Source organism: Camelus bactrianus, chromosome 1 (genome assembly GCF_048773025.1).
Source record: "Camelus bactrianus isolate YW-2024 breed Bactrian camel chromosome 1, ASM4877302v1, whole genome shotgun sequence".
NCBI lineage: Eukaryota > Metazoa > Chordata > Mammalia > Artiodactyla > Camelidae > Camelus > Camelus bactrianus.
Window position 1 is genome coordinate 129,466,564 of NC_133539.1, and position 21,467 is coordinate 129,488,030.

At 42.2% G+C, this 21,467-nt stretch overlaps 1 protein-coding gene across 9 annotated transcripts in view; it reads right to left on the reverse strand.

Moving 5' to 3' along the window:
* Positions 1 to 21,467, reverse strand: part of LOC141578906 (uncharacterized) — a 203,937-nt gene that overhangs the window by 11,695 nt on the left and 170,775 nt on the right. For all 9 annotated transcript variants that reach the window (XR_012509805.1, XR_012509804.1, XR_012509803.1 and 6 more), the window contains 3 exons: positions 15,226 to 15,425; positions 14,800 to 14,923; positions 9,275 to 9,370 (listed from right to left, as the gene is read on the reverse strand). The gene's annotated coding sequence lies outside the window, so the exon portion shown is untranslated. The remainder of the gene's footprint in view (positions 1 to 9,274; positions 9,371 to 14,799; positions 14,924 to 15,225; positions 15,426 to 21,467) is intronic.

The following is a 21,467-nucleotide window of genomic DNA, read 5'->3' on the forward strand; positions in this document are numbered from 1 at the left end:
CAGGGATACAGCACGTTCACGTGGACTTTAATGTCTGCACAGATTTGAGTGTCTTTCTCCAGGTTCACTTGTCCATTCTGAAGAGGTCTGAGTTAAGTCCAAATTCCATAAGATCAATTCCCTCCAGTGACAACTCAACGAGTCTGCAATTACAAACCAACTGAACAGGACTGTCCTCAGCTAAAAATGTCACCCACCCTTCACTGATTTCTTAATCTCCTCTCCTGGCTAATTGCAACAGACTAACACCACCCTCCACCAAGTTCCCCAACTATGTCAAATAGAAAGTAAGGTCCATAAAAGATGAGACAACTCCATAGTCACATCTGAATTCCTAGCATATATTAATGTCAATAAATAGAACTATGATTATGGCTTCTTTCCTTTAAAACCTTTCTGGTTATTTAAATGAGACCATGGAAGGGAGGTGTTTGGGTCCAGTATCTTGATCCAGAAGACTCTGGAGACCTTTTTCGGAATGGCTGCCCACTGATTCATTCAAAACACAACTTCTCTTTCCGGGAGGAGCTGTGATTTTCTGCCAGGAGTTTGTTGTCACTCTCATGCCAGAACAGATTTAAACTAAATACTTACATTGGATATGTTATTTTCCCCCGCTTCCAAAAAAATTGACTTTCCTTACTTCCTTGCCTTGAGGAATGCTTTTTTACTTTTCTTTCTAATTCACCCTTTTATACAGCAGGATTTAGTATGTGCTTGGCCTTACATAAGAACAGCCATCCAACTCCCAGTGTGAGAGGCCTGGGGCTCACCTCCTGCCCTCCTGTCAAGGCAATTGAAACTCAGTTCAGGAGCCAACTGGCCCCCCAGGGCTTCTAAGGCTCGCGTATCTCCCAGAATCCTTGCTTTCTGGTTTGACTTGGCTTCTGAGGATTTCCCCTCAGTTTCTTGACAATTAGTTGTGCAGCTTGAAAGATGAGGAAGGAAGGTCTTATTTCTTAATCAGCATTTTAAGGAACTTATGTAATGAAGGTTTTCAAGAGTTTTTGAACCCTCCATTGCAGAGACAGAAAACACACTAGATATTTTCTAAATCTAGCTATCATGTGCATTTTTTTCTTTGCTTTTGTTTTCTTAACTGCTAACAGACATTTTTAATTAAAAAATAAAATAAGGCCCCAAATAGGATAGAACATTGAAGAGGAAACAAAATTAAAGGGCAAAGACAGAAAAATTATAATTACTCTACAAAGTTAATAGAAAACATACACTATGGATCAGATCAGCAATTCTCAGTAACAGCTAATTGAAACCTGACCATGAGGTAAAATGTCTCTCCTGTCAGGAGACGGCCAACAGAAAACAGAATTAAATCAACAAACTAAAATTCTAAGTCTGGCGAGGTAGAGAAGTCTACCAGCTAAATGTGTTTTCTTCTGGAAAAGAGGGAGACACACAAGATCTTTTCTGTGGAGCCTGAGCCCAGGTGAGGACGGTGAAGTGAGCTCTGTACGTACCCAATTAGCAAAGTGAGTGATGAATAAAGAGACGTGAGCTTTGATGACAGAGATGATGCTACTATTCACTTGTCCTGTAAGTATGTCTTCACGTTCAATGATCAATACCTCGGCATCCTCAGGGATTGAGATTATAGGAAAATGCACAGCTCGGGCCTAGAACTCCTCTATGATTGGGGCACTGCACTTAGATGATTCAAGGGCACCTCCAACTCCACCTGCAAATAGCTGATTTCACGGTGCTCCTCCCATAGCCGTCCTGCCCAGGGCCCCTTGTCGGGGTCAAGGTCTCTCTGCCTCTCCCAGCTCAGTCCCATCACTCATAGATGTGACTGGGCCCCTCCTTCAGGGCCCAATTTCCTCAGTCAACGAGTCCCACCACCAGCACCTCACCTACCAGACTCTCACTGGCACTCCCTCAGCACTAACTCTGTGCTGGGGACCACACTGCACATTGCGCACACGTTATCTCACTGGATCTCCACAGAAGTCCTGGGAAGTCGGTATATCACTGCTTCAAGTAATAAGATAAATTGTTTCACTTCCTTGAGTGTGTCATCCAAAGTGACACGGCTACTGAGCCACAAACCTGGGACTGAAAATCACTTGAAAATTGAACACTGCTACACCTCGCAGCCACCCTACTCTGACTTATCACATCACCTCCTGCCGAGCCTTCTAAATGTTTCTAAGCATTCTACAAGACAAAAGTGATCTACGAGAGCACCCCTCTCCCCTAATTAAAATCTGACAATGACGTTCCACTTCCCTTAGGAGAAAGCCACACCGGGCCTGAGCACAGCCCAATGGCCCGGCATCCGCGTACCCTGCGCGGCCGCGCTGCCTCACCCACCACGCAGCGCTACATGTGCCGTGTCCAGGACAGGGATGCTGACTCCGTACAACCCGGGGCTCGTCTCACTCAAACAATGATCACCCTCTTCAGTGCTGACTCTCAGAAAATTGTTTTCTCTGGATGAATCAATATCTTTTTCCTTACAACTTCCCATCATTGATAATGAGCTCCCCCCAAAAGAGAGAAGAGCTAATCCTCAGACTCCTTATCTGTAAAGTGTGAATAACAAGGAAATATGAGAGGTGTTAAGCGAAATAATATTCATGTGAAGCTAAAGGACAATTCCCAACATACAGTAAGCACTCAATATGTGCTTACTTAATATTAATAAGAATATAATGCATTCCAGCAACCTTAAATCAATGCTTTATGGCTTTGTCCAAAAGACTACTGACAAACTATTGGACGAACACCTTTGAGCAGATCCGCCCAAGCGTACTGGGATAGGTAAGCCTTGACTCCAATTACAGCTGCAGCCAACCAGCACTACGGGGCGGGGGCAGTTTGCTCAAACTCGTACATGTTGCTTGAGCATTTAATTGTCACTAATGAATAAAGACAGGTGTTCTTTAGTCAAAACTCCTGAAACATAAATCTTCAAAGATTGATGCAAATTAGTTTCAAGTACAACACTCTCACTAGAAATTATTTGAAAATTATTGTCTTAGCTCCTCCACACATCGAAAGGGCATTTTCTTAATGTATCTGACTATATACACTGAGAGGATTGTTTAAAAGAAATTAAGATGAAGCCATAATGAATAAGCTTTCAGTATAATCTGCACAAAGCCCCACCCAAGGGTCTCACTTCTCACTTCCACATAGGTGTTCAGGTAGCTTAACCTGGGTCTTGATTTCTTATGACACGGGGGTAGGAAGAATTGTGGATAGATTTATGAAGCAAATATAAATCTAGGGTATTTGATGTGTAGGAATGCTAGAAATAAATAAATTGATATATAGTCCCACCCTTAGGAAGCTCAGCCTTTCCAATTACAACAGCACTAAAAATAAAATGAGAGATACATTTATCAAAATTTTACAAGATTTGCACATTGAACATTTTGAAGTATCACCAAAAAAAATTAAAAGATCTACATATATGGAAGTCATCCCATGTTCATGGAATGGTAGACAATATTGTTAAAAATGTTAAGACTCCCCAAAATGATCTACAAATTTAATGGAATCCCTATCAAAATTCCAGCTGACTTCTTTGCAATAATTGAAAAACTGATGCCAAAATTCATATGGAAGTACAAGGGAACCAGGTCAGCCAAAACAATCTTGAAAAAGAAGAGCAAAGTTGGAGGACTCACTCAAATGTTACTACAAATCTATAGTACTCAAGTCATTATGGTACTGGCATAAGTTTGGATGCATAAATCTATGAGACACAATAAAAAATCCAGGGGGGAAAGTTACATTTACAGTCATTTTTCCAGAAATGTGCCAACAACACTCCATTGAAAGAATAGTCTATTCAACAAATGGTGCAGAGACACCTGGGTATCTGAAGGCAAAAGAATGAATCTGGAATCTGGACCCCCGTATTTTATTTAACAAATAAAATATTAATTCAAAATGGATCACAGAAGGAAATGTAAAAACTAAATGTATAAACTTTCTAAAAGAAGACATAGTTTAAATCTTTGTGGTCCTAGGATAGGCTATGGCTTCCTAGATACAATACCAAGAGCACAAGTGAAAAAAAAGAAAGATAAAATGGACTTCATCAAAATTAAAACCATTTGTTACAAAGGACATCATCAAGAAAGTGAAATGAAAGGGGAAGGGGTAGCTCAAGTGATAGAGTGCGTACTTAGCAAGAAAAATAAAATGAATAAATCTAATTACCTCCCCTAGAAAGAAATTGTTTTAATGTTTTAAAAAAGTAAAGTGAAACGACAATCTGCAGAATAGGAGAAAAATTTTGCAAAGCATATATCTAATAAGAGACTAGTATCCAGGATATAAAACAAATGCTTACAACTGACCAATACAAAGAAAATCGACCCAATTTTTAAATATGCCAAGTATTTAAATAGATACACAATTGGCCAATAAGCATATGAAAAGATGCTCAGCATCACTAGCGAAATCAACATCAAAATGAGATCTGATTTTACACTCACTAGGATGGTTATAATCAAAACATGGACAATAACAAGTGTCGGTCAGGAGGCAGAGAAATGGGAACCCTCAATACGCAGCCGTTGGAAAGGGGCAATGGTAGAGCTTCTTTGGAAAAGCCTGGTGTTTCCTCAAAAGGTTAGAATTATATGGCACAGCAATTCAACTCCTACATATAGAGTCATACCTCAGTATCCTCGGGATTTCGTTTCAGGAAACCCCCACCCTGGATACCATAATCCAAGGATGTTCGAGTCCCTTTACAATCAGACATCTGGATCCATGAAGTGGAAACTACAGATATGGTGGGCCAACTGTACAGCCAACAGAATGAAAATATATTCTCACAAAACTTGCACATCAATATTCATGGCAGTATCATTCAGAGTAGCCAAAGGTTACAAACAATATCCATCCATCAATGAACGGATAAACAAAATTACCAAGAATAGTCCCACAAACTTTTGGTCATTGAATCTTTGACAAAGGAGGTGAGAACATACAATGGAGTAAAGACAGCCTCTTCAGAAAATGGTGTAGGGAAAACTGGACAGCTGCATGTAAATCAATGAAGTTAGGCTACTCCCTCACAGCATACACAAAAATAAATTCAAAATGGCTTAAAGACTTAAACATGTAGACAAGACACTATAAACCTCTTAGAAGAAAACATAGGCAAAACATCTGACATACATCTCAACAATGTTTTCCTAGAGCAGTCTACTCAAGCAATAGAAATACAAGCAAAATAATACAAGTGGGATCTAATTAAACTTACAAGCTTTTGCACAGAAAAGGAAACAAAAAGCAAAACAAAAAGACAATATATGGAATGGGAGAAAACAGTTGCAATAAATGAAACTGACAAGGGCTTAATTCCCAGAATATGTAAACAGCTTTTACACTTAATAAGAAAGAAAAACAAACAATTCAATTCAAAAATGGGCAGAAGTCCTAAAGAAACATTTCTCCAATGAAGACATACAAATGGCCAATAGGCACATGAAAAAAATGCTCAATATCATTATCAGAGAAATGCAAATCAAAACTGCAATCAAGTCTCACCTCTCACCAGTCCGAATAGCCATCATTCAGAAGTTCACAGATAAATGCTGGAGAGGCTGCGGAGAATTGGGAAGCCTCCTACACTGTGGTGGGAATGCAGTTTGGTGGAGCCATTGTGGAATACTGTATAGAGGTTCCTCAAAAGACAAAAATGGACCTCCTATATGACCCAGCAATCCCAATCCTGGACATATATCCAGAAGGAACCCTAACTCAAAAAGACACTTTCACCCCAATGTTCACAGCAGCACTATTTACAATAGCAAGACATGGAAGCAACCTAAATGTCCACTGAAAGATGACTGGATAAAGAGACTGTAGTATATTTCTCCAATAGACTACTGTTCAGCCCTAAAATAATAACAAAATAATGCCATTTGCAGCAACATGAATGGACCTGGAGAATGTCATTCTAAGAAAAGTAAGCCAGAAAGAGAAAGAAAAATACCATATGAGATCGCACACATGAGGAATCTTAAAAAAAAAAAAAATCAATAAACAAAGACACAAAAAGATAAACTTATCTACAGAACAGAAACAGACACAGAGACATAGAAACCAAACTATGGTTACCAGAGGGGAGAGGGTGTGGGAAGGAATATATTGGGAGTTCAAGATCTTCAGATACTGAGTATGTATAGAATAAACCGCAAGTTTATACTGTATAGCACAGGAGAATATATTTAATATCTTATAGTAACTTATGTTTAAAAAGAATATGAAAATGAATACAGTTATGTTCCTATTTAACTGAATTGTTGTGCTGTACACAAGAAACTGACACAACATTATAAACTGACTAGACTTCAATGAAAATATTTTTAAATAGACCAAAAACGAAAAAAAAGATAAAGGATATTATGAAACCAAAAGAATAATGTACTGACTCAGGCTACAATATGGATGAACCTTGAAACTTTAAGCTAAATTAAGCCAGACACAAAAGGACAAATAGTGCCCATTAAGGTGAACTGTTTCTAAGCGTTTACTGTACTACTTCTGTAAATTTTCCGGAGATTTGAAGTCTATCAATATCAAAATAAAATGTACTATTCATTAAAATCATAAAACGCTTCCTCACAGGAGGGCTTTAATTATTAAATGCAGAAATGCATGTAAAGCTCCTGGAAAAACACTTTGCACGTCCACACACAGACACTGCTGTCACTGCCTCTCAGAGGGTGGTGCCAGCGCTGATGAAGGCTGCCTCCACTCGCTGCCCTGCAGACAGGAGTGAGGGCCTGGGCTCTGACAGGCAGGGTGAGCGTGACCCTGGGTCAGACACAGCCATGCCCCAGACTCTGCGTTACCCAACTTTCTTATACAAACTGCAACATGTAATGTAAACACGCTACAGGGATGTATCTTACAACACAGGGAATACAGCCAATGTTTACAGTAACTATAAAAGGAGCATCTATTGTACACCTGAAAAATATCATTTTAAATCAGCTATATCTTTGTAAAAAATTAAAAAATAATTTAAAAATGTTATCACTTTAATATTCAATTCGGTTTTTAAGTAACTACTAAACAGCTTAGAATGTATAAAAGCATTTAAGTGTGCTGTTTGTTTACATATTTATTTACTTTCAGCCTCCTGCTAAAAGAGAAATTAAACAATTTTTTTAAACACACCTAAACAACCATAACAACAAAAAGGCAAAATTGAGAGTGAAGAGAAATTGGAGATTCAATACTTAAATGAAACCAGGAGGAGGTAAAGTCATAAAAATGGATTCCCTGGAGTCAGGGCAAGTGTTAAAGCCCGACTAGAAATTCAGCTCTAAGATTCTTGGCAGCTACAGCAAAAAGAAAAGATCATGGGGGGGTGGTAGAGTGTGTGCTTAGCGTGCACGGGGTCCCAGGTTCAAGCCCCAGGGCCTCCACTAACAGATAAATACACCTAATTACCTACCCCCCCAAAAGAGTCCCAAAGAAAAGAAAAAGAGAGATTTCTTTCCAAAAAAACCTGATATTAAATTTGGATTAAATACTTAAAAAAAAAAAAGAAATATAGAAAAGATGAGTGACACTGTGAAGGAAAAGCCCAGCTGGGCTAACGAGCTAAGTCACAAATCTAAGTGTGATAAGTGTCGGTTTACTGATCTAACTATTGCTGGGCTAACTCGTAAATCTGAAGTTTAGTGTCACTTTACTGGGCTAATAACCTAACTCGTAAATCCAAGGTCAACAATTGTCAGTAACGTGATCTGTTCCAAAATCATAAGCTTCAGTGTACTGATTCCTTGCTTTTTGTTGTTTGAGCCTTATTGGCTAATAGACCCTTACTTGTAATTAACCCTATAGAACCTCATGTGCAGGTCTTGGAGGTGCTCAGAGCTTCGGAACAGGAGCCCCTCTGAGCCCGCCAGCATAATAAATCTCAGTGCTTGTTTCTTGGATGGCCTGTTTTTTCCGTAACAACACAAGCGATAATGCCCTTGAGATAAATATGTGATGGCTGCTGGCAGGTCCCCATGTCTCAAGTGGCAAAATCTGAAACATCCTTCTCACCACTCAGAGTCATCATAAGCTCACTCCACACTTCCCGCTGTTAAATGCAGGAGCACAGGCAGGGCCCGGCCTTTGCTCTCTCTGTGTCATCACAGTGAGACAGGATGGAAGGGGACAGAGCACAGCCATTCAAGGAAGGCCACAGCAATTAACATCAAAATGGTGAAGGATTCAAACCCCAGTAGGCCTTGAGGCTCAGGATGAAGAGATTTAACTTCTAGCAGAGCTTGAGCTTCATTATACACCCATTGTAATAGTAACATGGTGAATAACATGCCCCAAGGTACCATGGCATTCCCAAGGCTGGCCACAAAATGTCAAAGGGTGGGAAATGGCCAACTCCCCGGGAATCCCAGCCCCTTGCCCTTAGGCTGTTCCTTCTACATATTAGCAAATGAAACCACCAAGCCCAAGAAAACGAGCAACACAGCGCCACCTCGCGGTCACCCCTCTCTCTCCCTCTTCGGAGAAAGCCCACACTCTGTGGAGTGTGTACCTACTTTTAATCTGAGCACCCAAATCCCACACCTCGTGGACTTTCTGTTGCCTTTCAATGTGTCTCTGTGAATAAATCTACATTTTCTCAACACTGGCTTGCTCTTGAATACTTTACTGCACGAAGCCAAGGAACAAAATCTGGTGGGACACATCCCAGGGGCTCAACCAAAGCCTGGGACACAGCCCTTCTCATGCCCCACATCTGTTTTCTTGTATCAACAGGACTGGGTTGTGAAGGGAGCTCTGAGGCCCCAGCTAAGGGACAGAAGCCACCCCCACGGCTCGAATTGGCTGGCAGCCTCTTCCCCAGCAGGGGCCTTGGGGTCTGCCCGGTTCTCTGTGTTTCTCTGTTGTGCTGACTCCCCAGCCACAGAGCGTTCTCCCTAGGCCTGTCCCCACAAAACCCTTCTCTCCAAAATACAAGCACATCATGTCACAATCCTCTTGTTCAACCAGGAAATGCTTAACCCACTTTTTCCCTCCACAGTAAAGTACCTAACTGTCCTCCCTCCCATCCCAACACTTCTTTCTTTGTGAGAACTCTGCACTCCCCACACACCATCCTGAACGCAGGTGCCTTGCTGGCTGGGACCGAGATGTTTCAGTCTCACACAGCGGGCATCCTTTCACTTTCCCCTTGTTACCATAAAAAAGCCTTTCCTGAGTCACCCACAAATCTGATTCTGAACTTCATAAAGTGCTGAGATTGCAGTCACTGTGTGCATACCTCCCAGGTTTTGACTAAGTTTCCTTCACGAGATCTTCATTAAGGAGCTGCATCAAGAAGTCGAAAGAGGATATTCTTACATCTGAGCGGAGGAGCCTGCAAGAAATTTAAATGGCTTTCAAGAGAGAGTTAACCAGGGACAGACAGGTCGCAGGTCCTAGTCAACAGTGTCATGAGGCAAAATGTTCTTCAAAGACTCAGAGTGGCTTCTGAACATGGAGTCGGCAGGGAGGAGGTGACACGCAGTGAGTGGGGTGAGTGACACAGGGTACGCTCCCCCAGCTGGGGAAGAATTGGATTTTGTTCTAGTTTTCCAAACAATTTCTTAATACCTTTTTCTCCTATTGTCACATACCATTTCCTATGATTTAAGAATATCAATGTCAGTCATTTGGGCCGCTTGGGAGAGGCAACATGATGCCATTCACAGGGCTGGGACATGACAGCCACACCAGTCTAGGTTGAAAGACCAGTGGGGGTATTTCCATGGTGATCACGGGCATGCAGCAAACTCCCCAGCTTCAATGACTTCATCTCAAAGGTGGGGCAATAAAACTACCAAGAAAAGTGCGTGATGATTATGGAAGACATCTGTTTACTAGGTAAGTGCCCGTGACAGCTGCAGCTTAATGGGGAATGAGTATGATTAACAAGGCCCTGTCTACCTGGCCACACGCTCCCTGCCTTCCTGCCTTGGTGCAGCAGCAGAGTTTGTTTAGCTGAGATGAACGCCCCCAGAGCAGCCCCGACGGGAAAGCTCGCAGCTCTGCATTGTGAGGCGTGTTCCTTTCCTTCTCAGTGCTGATCACAGTTTGCTGTCATCTGTTTTTATGTTTATCCCTTTTGTAACTTCCTCTCCTCCAGAGTTTTTGCTCAAGCAGCGCAGGGCCAGGTGTGTCTTGCGGCCTGCCCGATATTCTGGGCTGGGAAACAGCCGACCACACATCTGGCTCTGGTGCTGAACGGAGAGGGCAGAAGGCCCTGGGGCCCATGCTGAACCGAGGCCCATGCACCCAAAATTATGGTCTGACTTTGGGCAAATTACACAGTCTTCTTTACCCTGAGATTCCTCATCTGTCCATGAAAATAACTGGCCATGGCACACAGAGTTACCAAGATTAAAGGAAATCACCAAATTCACAACATATTCAAGGGGCTACCAGTGCATCCTCAACAGAAAAATGCTGCCTTTACGGCTCTGACACATGCCAAGCGGGGCGGCCACACACAGTGAACACTGCTAAGTGCTTCATGTGTGCTACAATACTCTTTAGAACTTACAACAATCCCAGGAAGAAACGAATATTATCATGCCCATTTCACAGATTCACCAACAGGTTAAGAGAGGTTACATTCTACTCCAAGGCCGTATGGTGAGGAAATGGCGATTTATACTGGAATCTGGGCCCAGGCTTAGGCTCCATCTCTCTCCCATCCACCTGACCACTTGCCTATGAATTCCACCTGTCCAATACACAAGTTTGCAGCCGGCCAGCTCTTAAATGCAATGTGTGCCACCATTTGTCAATGTTGGTTAATTACCATAAACTGTTCCCAGAAACCACTACAGAAAAGAAACGTGGACTTAAGGAATTCTGCATTGCGTTCTCCTGTAATGTGCAGAAACCCTTCACTACACGACCAAATCCAAATGTATGCTTCCTCCATGTTTATGTTTGCACACGGCTTATTAAAGTAGAATGTACCTGCAGTAATTTCATCTCGGTTGCTTTCCAAGGTTGCAGATTATCCATAATCAGTCCGTGAATGAAAATACTACAATGTGAATGAAAATACTGCAACCATATTCAGTAAACAAAGAATGCTGAAACCAAGTCATCAGCGGCTGCTGCCACCCCCCAGGGAGGGCATGCCTGCAGCCCAGCCTCTCAGCCACTCACAGTGGTGCCCTCTGAGTGGACTCAGAGTAAGAAAGGACAGGATACTGGCCCTAGATACCTAGGTACCTGCCAAAGGGATGAATTCAATGACACAAATATTTGCTTCCTCCCATACATAGAAAAGCACTAAATACTTGATCTTGAGATATCTGGTTTTCTTTAGATAACAAGCAATATTTTATTGTTCCAACTACTTGGTCTTTCTTGTAAAACTTCTATATATCCTAGCTCCTCCCCTACCTCTTGGGAGCAGTCCCTCAGAGTGATCTGAGAAGTTGCCATCCCGGATCGAGTCCTCCAGCCAAATAAAACATAACTCTTAACATTTAGGCTGAACGTTTATTTCAATGAAGTCCCGGAATAGACAGAACTCATCAATTCTGTAATGGAACACACTGGATCAGGAAACAAAAGCGTGTTTTAGTCTGGAAAAACTACGGTTTCCTCTTTCTTCCAGTCATTATACAATCCCACCAGAACTCATTAATTTGCTGTCTGCTCATCTGGCAACCAAACTCAGAGAAGAGTCAACTCAGCAGAGTGCTCTACTCGGGAGAACACCCCGCAGCAGCACTGCAGGCTACCTGTCCTCCCGCACGCTCTGCTGACCCTTGGTGTCCTCCGTGACGACCAGGACAACGGAGCTGTTCCCAACAGCTGCGAAGTCCCACACGTTAAATAAATCATTTTATTTTATACGATATTTTACGTATATACCCATCTCTGAAAACAGCTTTGCTAGAAGCCCAAATCTTCAGCATCAATCTGCAAAGGCAAATCCGGTCCGCAAGGGAAAACAAGACTTAAGACGAAGCTAAGGCGTCCAAAGTACTCTCAACAACCTAAGGCCTCCAAAGTCCCCTGCAGGACCTTCAACCAAACTGCCTGCAGGCCTGCAGCTGCAGGCGGCAACATGTCTGCTTTTAAAGCAACCCCTTCCTGCCCTCGGGCACTACAATGTCCCTCTACGCCCTCCCATCTCAGGGTAACAGCAGCCGCTGCAGAACCTCACAGGGCAGCACTGACAGGACTGGACAAAGAGGATCAGAGCTAAACTAAGCCTTCTGATGACACGAGCTTGTCACTCTGTCACTTTACAGATGAAGATATATATAGAGAGAGGTGGGGTGATCTTGCTCAAAGTCACACAGCTAATAAGTGGCAAAGTCTATAACTCTGCTCCTCCCTCCGGTGTGACGCCCCAGCTGGGACGCCCACAGGGTTCTCTCCTGCCTGCCGGACCAGTCCTTTACTGTCACTCATAAAACACCACAGGGTCTGACCCTAGCCTAATTTTCAGCATCTTTTCCCTGCAGTCTCGCAGGAACAAGGCGGTTCGGGCCATTGTATGACTTCTGGCTCCCAGAAGCCTCCGTGCTCAGGCTGGTCTTGCCTGTGCATCCAGCACCCTGCTCAGAGGCTCTTCCTCCCCGGCAGGAGGACGTTTCCACTCTCCACATGACACCCCCTCAGGAAAGCCCTCTTCTCGCCCTCAGCTCAGCAGGTGTCCCAGGCCACATCCCGAGCTGCCCCATTAGGACTGCGGGTGCCCAGGTTTGCTAGTCAGACCAGCAGCCTCAGAGCCAGGGTTTATGCCCGGGTCACCCTGCAAACCTACTGCCCTCCTCACATCCCCCAGCCAGCAGGTCACCTGAAAGTCGCAGCAAGTGCCCCACCCAATCCCGAAGTCTCTTCATTTGCCAGCACCGCTGATGACTGGTCTCCAACCTTTGGTCAGTTTTGCACAAAACAGCAGCTTCCACTGTGAAGCAGGGGGTTTTCTCTTCTGCTCCCCATCCTTACTGGAAACGTCTAGGGAAATGAAAAGGCCTTTTCTCAACCCTTTTCTGATGACACCCACCCACCCACAATACTCACATGCTCAAGAGCTTTGGGTAAACCTGATTTTGTTTCACTTACGCTAAGGGGCTCAAAACACTGCGGGATTCTTTCTCTTTTGAGGGTATTTTTACTCAGTATATCGGCTTTAATCTGTTTTTGTCTCTCTCTTCAATATCCCTAGAAGTTGCCACTTCTTATTCCCTTCAGCAGCCTCCCTCCCAACATCTAGTCTAGGAAATCAGCTGTGATGAGGGGCCCGGGGTCAGTCACAGAAGACGCAACTAAGGCACAGAGAGGTGACATAATTTGCCCGAGAAGATCAGCTTCAAGCCCCAACACTGTGTGTCACGTCCCTCTGTTTAACACTTATGGTAAGCAAGCGAACTTTTTGTAGATTATGGTTATAAACAGATGAGGTATGAAAATACATACATGGACACACATCAACTCTAAGATGTTCATTAACTCCACTATTTTGTTTCTATTTATTTTATTTCTATTAAAAAAAATTAAGAACCTCTGCAGTCAATATAGCAAAATGTTACTGGGCTTTAAATACAGAATATAGAGGTTTTAAGTGTGTCATTACTCATCCTTATTTGTATGTTCACAACACAAACTGATTTGAAAGTCTCTCTCCCCTCCCCCTACTCACTACTGGCTCTCACCTGAGCTCCAAAACCACACATCTAACAGCCTTTCATTTTACACACAGCTGAACTTATCAATTATCCCCCAGAACTCCCTCAACAGATTTCCCTCCTCAGAGCACAGCAGGACCATCATTTACCTCATTAATCCACCCAGAAACCTGTTGCTTACTCCATCCTACCTTCACAGACATCATTCATCCTTTCCTTTTTACCATCTAAACATGCCTTCAATCTGTTCGCTTTTACCCGCTGACCATCCAACCGCTCAAGTGGAAGCCACCAACACTGCCCACCTGGACTCACGAGTCTCCCAAGTGGCCCCAAAGCCACTCTCCCCTACTTGAGACAAATGGGATTGTGTCACTCCCACGCTTTTAGGACTGTTTTCAAACCCACTGTTCTTAGAAGAAACTCCAAGTTCTTCACCTGATGAATGTCTTTGCCATCAAATTGTCAGCTCAGGGAGGGGAGGACACGCCCTCACCCCTAGGACCTGCCCTCTGCCAGAGCATCAGCTTGGGAGGACCTGCTGAGCTACACCAGCCTGTATTCTAACCCTGGTCTTGAGTTCTTAGCAAACTGCTTCAACTATCCATACAAATCCAAGGTAGATTAGAAAGATTTTAGTTGTTGAGCTAGACTATTGATTTGGGGATTTTGCACTAGCAACCTGCAAGTACATGTTCTAATGATTCTGTCTTCTTAAAACCACACCCAGATTTAAGTAGTATTTGTGGAATGTCTTCGGAGTAAAAGGGACTGTACTTTTGCAGACTTTATGTTTTATACCATGAACAACCCGGACAGGGTCACAAATGGAACCCCCTCACAAGTGACAGAAGACAGGTGACAGGCATATAGCAACAGGTCACAAAGATGGTAAGAGCAAAGTTGTTTCCCCAACCCCCCAAAAAATTTTTGAAAGAACTGAAAACTCTGAATTTTGAAAGTAAAATACTATCATATAAAGAAATAAAATAATCCTCTTCATCAGTGTTTCAAGATCTGACTCCAGAAATTTTAGCATGCCATATTGAATCCTAGCACAGAAAAATCAGATGGACTAGTGGTGAGTAAGTTCCAGGAAAACTGCAGTAATTCCTCCACTTGTAAAAGGACATAAACTCACCTGTCGAAGATGAATGTAAACCGCATTCTGGAGAAATTCGGAAGCTCCCAGGCTCTGCTTCTGGATGGCAAGGACACGGACAGCTTTGAAGCATGCTTCTAACTCAGTCACCAGCATTCTTACACTGCAGGGGGAAACGGAGGCCCTCAGTCAAGAGCAGAGGTGTTCCTGTCGTGTCTCGCAGGCCGTACCACGGGGACTCAGTGCCCTGCAGCAGCCCGGCCCCAGGCGAGGACCCGCAGCATGGCCCACCCAAGCAGGAGGTGCACTGGGCTTGAGAAAGCCCATCCCCGATGGGGGCAAGAGTGGCTGGTGGGTTTGAGTGAACCTATAAATGCCCGTAGAAATATGCCTGCATTCATTCAAGTGATACAAGCAACAGTAGCAGGCTATTTAACAAAATTTCAACTGTCAGTGGAAATTTACCATTCCTTTCTGCTTGTCCCCTGCACTCTGAGACAGGCTTAGGCTCTCTCACACCGGCAGCTCTGATGCAATAGTTGTGAAGTCGTTTTACTTTGCTGCAAGTGTCCTCGCTCCCCGTGTGGCTGTGACTGTCATCTCTTAACACAGTCAGATGTCTTCCTGGATCTCTCCCTGCGTTCCTTGCTCCTGCTTCTCAGATCCTAAGATAAAGGGCAAGTGAAGACACATGACCAGAAAAGGCACCGTGGACTTGAACTAAGTCCTCAGTGATCCCCTAGGTGAGTGCTGCCCACCCCTTACCTTCGATTCTCAAGGTTCTGCCCAGGGTGACATCCAGACAGGAGAGCGTCCTGGGCCAATTAAAAGCTGTGTGACTTGGGCCCTGGGACAGGTGCAGGAGCTGGTTCCAGAGCCGTGCCCCTCCCCACCTCTGCTCCCCTCTCTCCCAAGGACCCACTGCCAAGCCCCCAGGTTCCCTGATATTCTGTCCTTCTCTTGTAATCTAATCCAAGCCCTTTTCCTCTTCCTTTATTCCCTAATTATCACCAGCTGAAGTGGTTTTTCAGTCACATCTGAAAAAATTTCCGGCAGCTGAAAAATAGGTCTCCAGAGATCAATGCCCATATGCTGGTTCCTGAAGAGAGCCCCTGGTTATGGGGTCCCTCACCAACACCCACGGGGCATCAGACATGTTGCAGAGTCGACCACCCCCAACAAGAGTTTGCTGTGACCCCAATGCCCGCACAGCATCCCTGCTCTCATAAATTTATTTGGCCCACTTATCCGTTACTAAGAAGCAAAAGTAAAAAAATTGCTCATGTTTCTTACTAAAATTATTTATGAGGTGGAAAAAGAAATTGTAATAGAAAAGAATAAATTTGACTGCATGTTAGATCTGTTCCTTTGGCTTTAAACCTTTGCTGTTTTCTAGGCTCAGACTTGGTAGCTCTGTACCTTTTGTAAAAGAAATTTGCCTTTAGGCTGAAATATCCAGGAGAGCCTATTCTCCGGGCTCTGATCTTTCACTATGTTAACTCTTCTGCACTTATATAGAGATGGCAAGTTGCAAAATAGAGAATCAACTTTGATTTTTTTTTGGAGGTATTAGAGGGGCACCATGATTTGACCCACGTGGACAGCTGCAAGAACAAAGATTTCCAAGGAGAAACAATTCGTACCGCAAGAAGTTTGCAACAACCAACCACATCCCCGCCCCTTTTTAGTATAGAAGCGGACTGATTTCTGACTTGGGGGAGACGGTTCTCCAGCATGTCATTCTGCCATCTTCTGGGTCTGCCAGCTTTTCAAATAAAGTCACTATTCCTTGCTCCAACACCTCAATCTCCCGATTTATTGGCCTGTCATGCAGCAAGCAGTACGAGTTTCGAATTGGTAACAAGATGACTGCATTGGAGGTAGTATGTCTCCTCTCTTTCCTCGTTTCCAATATGTAACATGCACATCATTTATGATCTAGTGCAAATAATTCATCAAAGACTACCACAAAAAGAAACTACACTCACCTAGCTATCAACACTATCAAGTCACAACCTATCAATTTTATATGCTGTTTAACAACACAACTAAAAAACCTAACATAGGGAATTGATTCCACAGAAATAAAATTATTTCTACTCCTTCAAAACCTTTTTTTCTTTTCTATTTTATTTTGTTTTGCATATTGAAAAGAAAAAAAAGACAAATCATTTTATTTCACGTATTTTGTTATAGCTACATAATTTAAATACTACAAAGAGATTTAAATTGCAATAAAAAATTGTTCATATATTGTACAAAGATATATACAGAATCAATGTGGATAAAGAAAGGAATGGACATTTACTAAAAATCCACTGCACATCCAGTCTTTTATAAGCATATCCTGGAATATAAGCTCTATGATCCAGGGGTCACCCACCTGCATTCTCACTGCTGAGTCCCTTAGTAATCTTCTACCAAGGCACCAGCATAGAACCACGCGATCAGTATTTTCGGTATAAATGAGTGAATTAGCTCATTCAATTCTAAAACAAAAACCCTAAAGTAAATACTGAACTTATTTACAGATAAAGAAAATTGGGCACAAACAAGTAGAGTTCCTTCCCCAAGTTCACAAAGCTAATAACTGGTAAAGGCAAGATTTGAACTCATCTGTCTGATTCTAAAAACTAAGGTGGAAATCCCTTATGACTGGGGAGGGTCCAGCAGCACAGCCTATCACCCTATCTTTGTTCAGATCTAGCCTTAGACAGCCTGAGACAGCACCCCATTCCTATGGAACTTGAGGGCAAATGATAACAATAAGGATTTTATATCCAGTAGTTTCTTAGGTATCATTTATATAAACTGTCAGCAGGACAGCAGAAAAACTCTGGGAAATATGAGTGGGTCCAGGGCTTTTTGCTGATTAGAAACTCAGTCTATCAGGACAGAGTGACCTTCCCATGAGAGGCCACACGGACCTAAACTAAAGGCAGCTGAGCAATGAAAACTAGCAAGACCCTGGAACTCAAGCAAGAAGGATCCCTGCCATCTCCCGCCCTGTTGCCTCTTCATCCACGTGGACACGAAGACAGAAGACCTAGGTTCTTGTCCAAGTTACACTATCATGAATTCTCACCCATAAAAAGTTACGACTCTATGCTGTCCTAAGTACTTTCCAACTCAAATATTTTGACACCAATATCTCAGCAGAATGTCTATGTCTCCACATCCTCTCTTCTATAAGGAGAATAGTTCTATGGCCACAAAGCAGAAATCCAATTAAAAACACCATGCACTAATCAAGGTGAAAATCTGCGTAAGAGACTTTTCTCTCACGCTCAGTGAATGAAAACTCAGAAAAATTGGTCCTTCTCCCTCAGCAAGTGGGAGGTAGGCTGATTGTGTGTGTGGGTGGGTGTGCGTGTGTGTGTGTAAATCAAATACAATGACGTCTGGTATCTGTACAGATTTTTTTTAAGTTACTATCATTTCATGAGGATGAGACACCCTTTAAAGTAATTTGAATCTAGTGTTCTGAGAGAGTCTCAGGATCTTTTGGTGGAGGAGGGGAAAGGAAAGGAGGAAAGAAGTAAATGAAGCAAAGGAGTAATAATACTGCAAGGGAAAGGCAAGACATTAATTTTGTTCCTACTTGCATCACAAACAAATTACGGACTGGCTTTGCCCCGATGTCCTGTCGAGCACTGAGTTGCAGATGAAGAGGTGACAGCACATTTCTCACTGAGATTGTGACTGTACGTGGCATCTTATAGAAACAAATCATTTATCCTGATCAAACACTCTAGCAGCAGGCCGTAATTCTCCTATTTTGAGAGACAAGAAAATAGGAGTTCAAAGAGGGTAGATAACTTGACAAAAGTCAGAGGACCAGTAAACAAGAGAGGATGAATTCAAACTCAGATCTGAATGCAGAGTCTGATCTTCCCACTCCCAGGACTGGAAAATCCTTAACACACAGACTCCCCAGCTCCCCTGCAGTGTTCCTGGCACCAAGCATTTCCCATGGTGATGGACTCCAGTTCTCACAGACACAGTGCTCTGTGCAGCCAATGACCTTGATCAGACCTTGATCATCTACCTGCCATGCCCAACAGGCTTCACCATAAAGGTAGGAAAGCTGGCTTTCAAGTGTATACAAAGCCACCCCTGGTCTAACGTGGGCTCTTCTGGGGCTTCTCCAGCCTAAATGCAGCCATAAAAGTGCTCAGAGTTTGTACATGAGACACACTACCTCTCTCCATCTGTCTCCACACCTATACTTCTTAGCTATGACCATTTTGATAATATTGGAAACAAATTTTTAAAAACACAAAAGAAAGGATCCTCGAACAATTACTTAATACTTACAATTTTAAATGATTTGTTACAAAGTGAGTATTTACAAACCGAATCTGCCTTCCTAGGTGTCAGTTTAAACAGTTAAAAAATATAATAGCAAAAAATTCTCCCTTACAAAATTAACAAAAACATCAACAATAATCTGGAATAAACTCACAATTAATGCCCATGTTGTACATGGAGAAAACTACAGGACTGTAGTGAGGGGTAAATAAGAGGTGTGAATGTAGAGACATCAACATATTGCATGGAGGAAAACAGTTTTGTAAATATGGAAGTTCTCCAAAAAATAATTCAAAACTTAATAAAAATCCCATGAATACTCTTATCTGATTTTTTTTTAACTTGAACAATATATTTTAGAATTCTTCAGGAATAATAAAGTCATAATAATAGCCAAGAAAGTTTGGGATGGAAGAAAAGAACAAAAAAAAAATATCGCACTGTCAGATAATAATTAATTTTTACAATATGTAAGATATAGCGCTGGAGTAAGGAAGTAAGATTGACAGAAATAAAGCATGAGCTCAAAAAGAGACTCTAGTGTACATAAGTATTTTATACATGTGGGATTTCAAATCAAAGAGCAAAGTATGAATTCAATAATTGTCCTGGGACAATCAGAGAATCACCTGGAAAGAACAAATTCTATTCCTGTCATAATGACCACAAAAATAATTACAGATAGTGATGTAAATATTAAAATACTAATAACAGCAAATACAACTCTTTGCTCACATTAATTCAACTTCTCCTCACTATAACAAGTACTATTATCATCTCCATCTTAGACATTAAATAAACCTACATAAGAGATTTATTCCATTATAAGAAAGTATTTCTAAGAATAATAACAAAGATAAAACACAAAAGGAAGACATTTACTATCTTAAGAATATTTTGAGCCACAACAAAAATAAACCTACTGAACAAAATGAAACGAAAGAAATGACAAGGAAAAACTCTGTGATAGATGTTGATGAAGACAAGGGATTAATGTTCATAACATACAAAGAGCTGTCACAAAGCTAAAAGAAGCTTCCTCACTTAAATTTGTGCAAAGGACAAAATGGATCATTCACTTTTCAAAAGTCAGATGGCTAATCAGTGAAAAATGCTCAATACTTCACTGGTCATCAAATGCAAACTAAAACAATGAAAAAGCACTTTTGCTCATCTTATTGGTAAATATTTTTAAAAGAAATTGTAGCTAGTGTCCATCTGTGGGAGAAAAAACTGTGAGCGACCTTTTTGGAGGATGACATGTCAATGGATATGTAAACTCTGAAAAACGTGTGTACACACTGATTCAACCCCACTTCTAGGAATCGTTTCGTTTAGAAAAATAATCAGTTCAAATAGATATACTGTTTACACTGGTGGGAAGAAAAGCTGAAGTGAAATCATATCCAGCGATAGAGAATTGGTTACGTAAGTAATTCTACATTTCTCATTCCACACTGGAGAAGGAATTTCTAGTCACTTGAAAGTAGCCTGTGATGAAAGTAAATGTCACATCCAGGGACTAAGTTTCCAGAAGACTTAACTAAAGGCATGCTCATACAAGATCACAGGAATGTCTGTTAAAGAAAGATGCCAGTCAAACATCCTTTCTGACAGTGGAAAATGGAGAAAAGTTAAGTGTCCACCATCAAGAAAATGATGCGGTAAATCACGGTGAGCTGTGGGCACTGAGGGGGCCAGCGTTTCCCCGTGGCCCAGGGCCTTGTCCACAGCACTCTCCCACCAAAGGTGTCCTTGCACAAGAGACCACACCTGCACATCAGGAGACCCCTCCACTCTATCTGAAGGGACCGGGTGAGTCTGGAGTGGGAGGACGTCTATGATATACCCCTGAGTGAATAAAGCGAGCTGCAGAAAACATATAGTATGGCCTTATTTTTCAAAAAAGAATATATACACACATATACATAGATTTCTCATATGTATGTATGTATGGGTATATATATATGTCATAGGCATAAAGGTCATGAAATATATACACCACATTGGCAACAGCTTTTACACTCAGGAAATAAGGGGAAGGGAGGTAGGGCTCTTTCGGTACCACCACAGTTCTCTTTTCAGTATTTCAGTTAAGTACACTTGGAATTTAAAAGTTTATTTAAGCCCGAAGTAAAATGGACGATGCCTCCACAAGACATAATGCTATACTGGTCATTAAAAATCATGCCAGGGGAGATACAATATTGTAGAAAAACATGTAATAAGCCGAATGGAAAATGGAGGTCTCCACACAGTAAACAGGCACAGAGTGCTCACTGGTTTTTATGACAGAGCTGATACACACTGATGAAAAGAACAGAAAGTAGATGTTAAAGTGTTAATTATTATTTCTGACTAGTGGGACCTGGATAGCCGTTTTTGTCCCTTTTTTC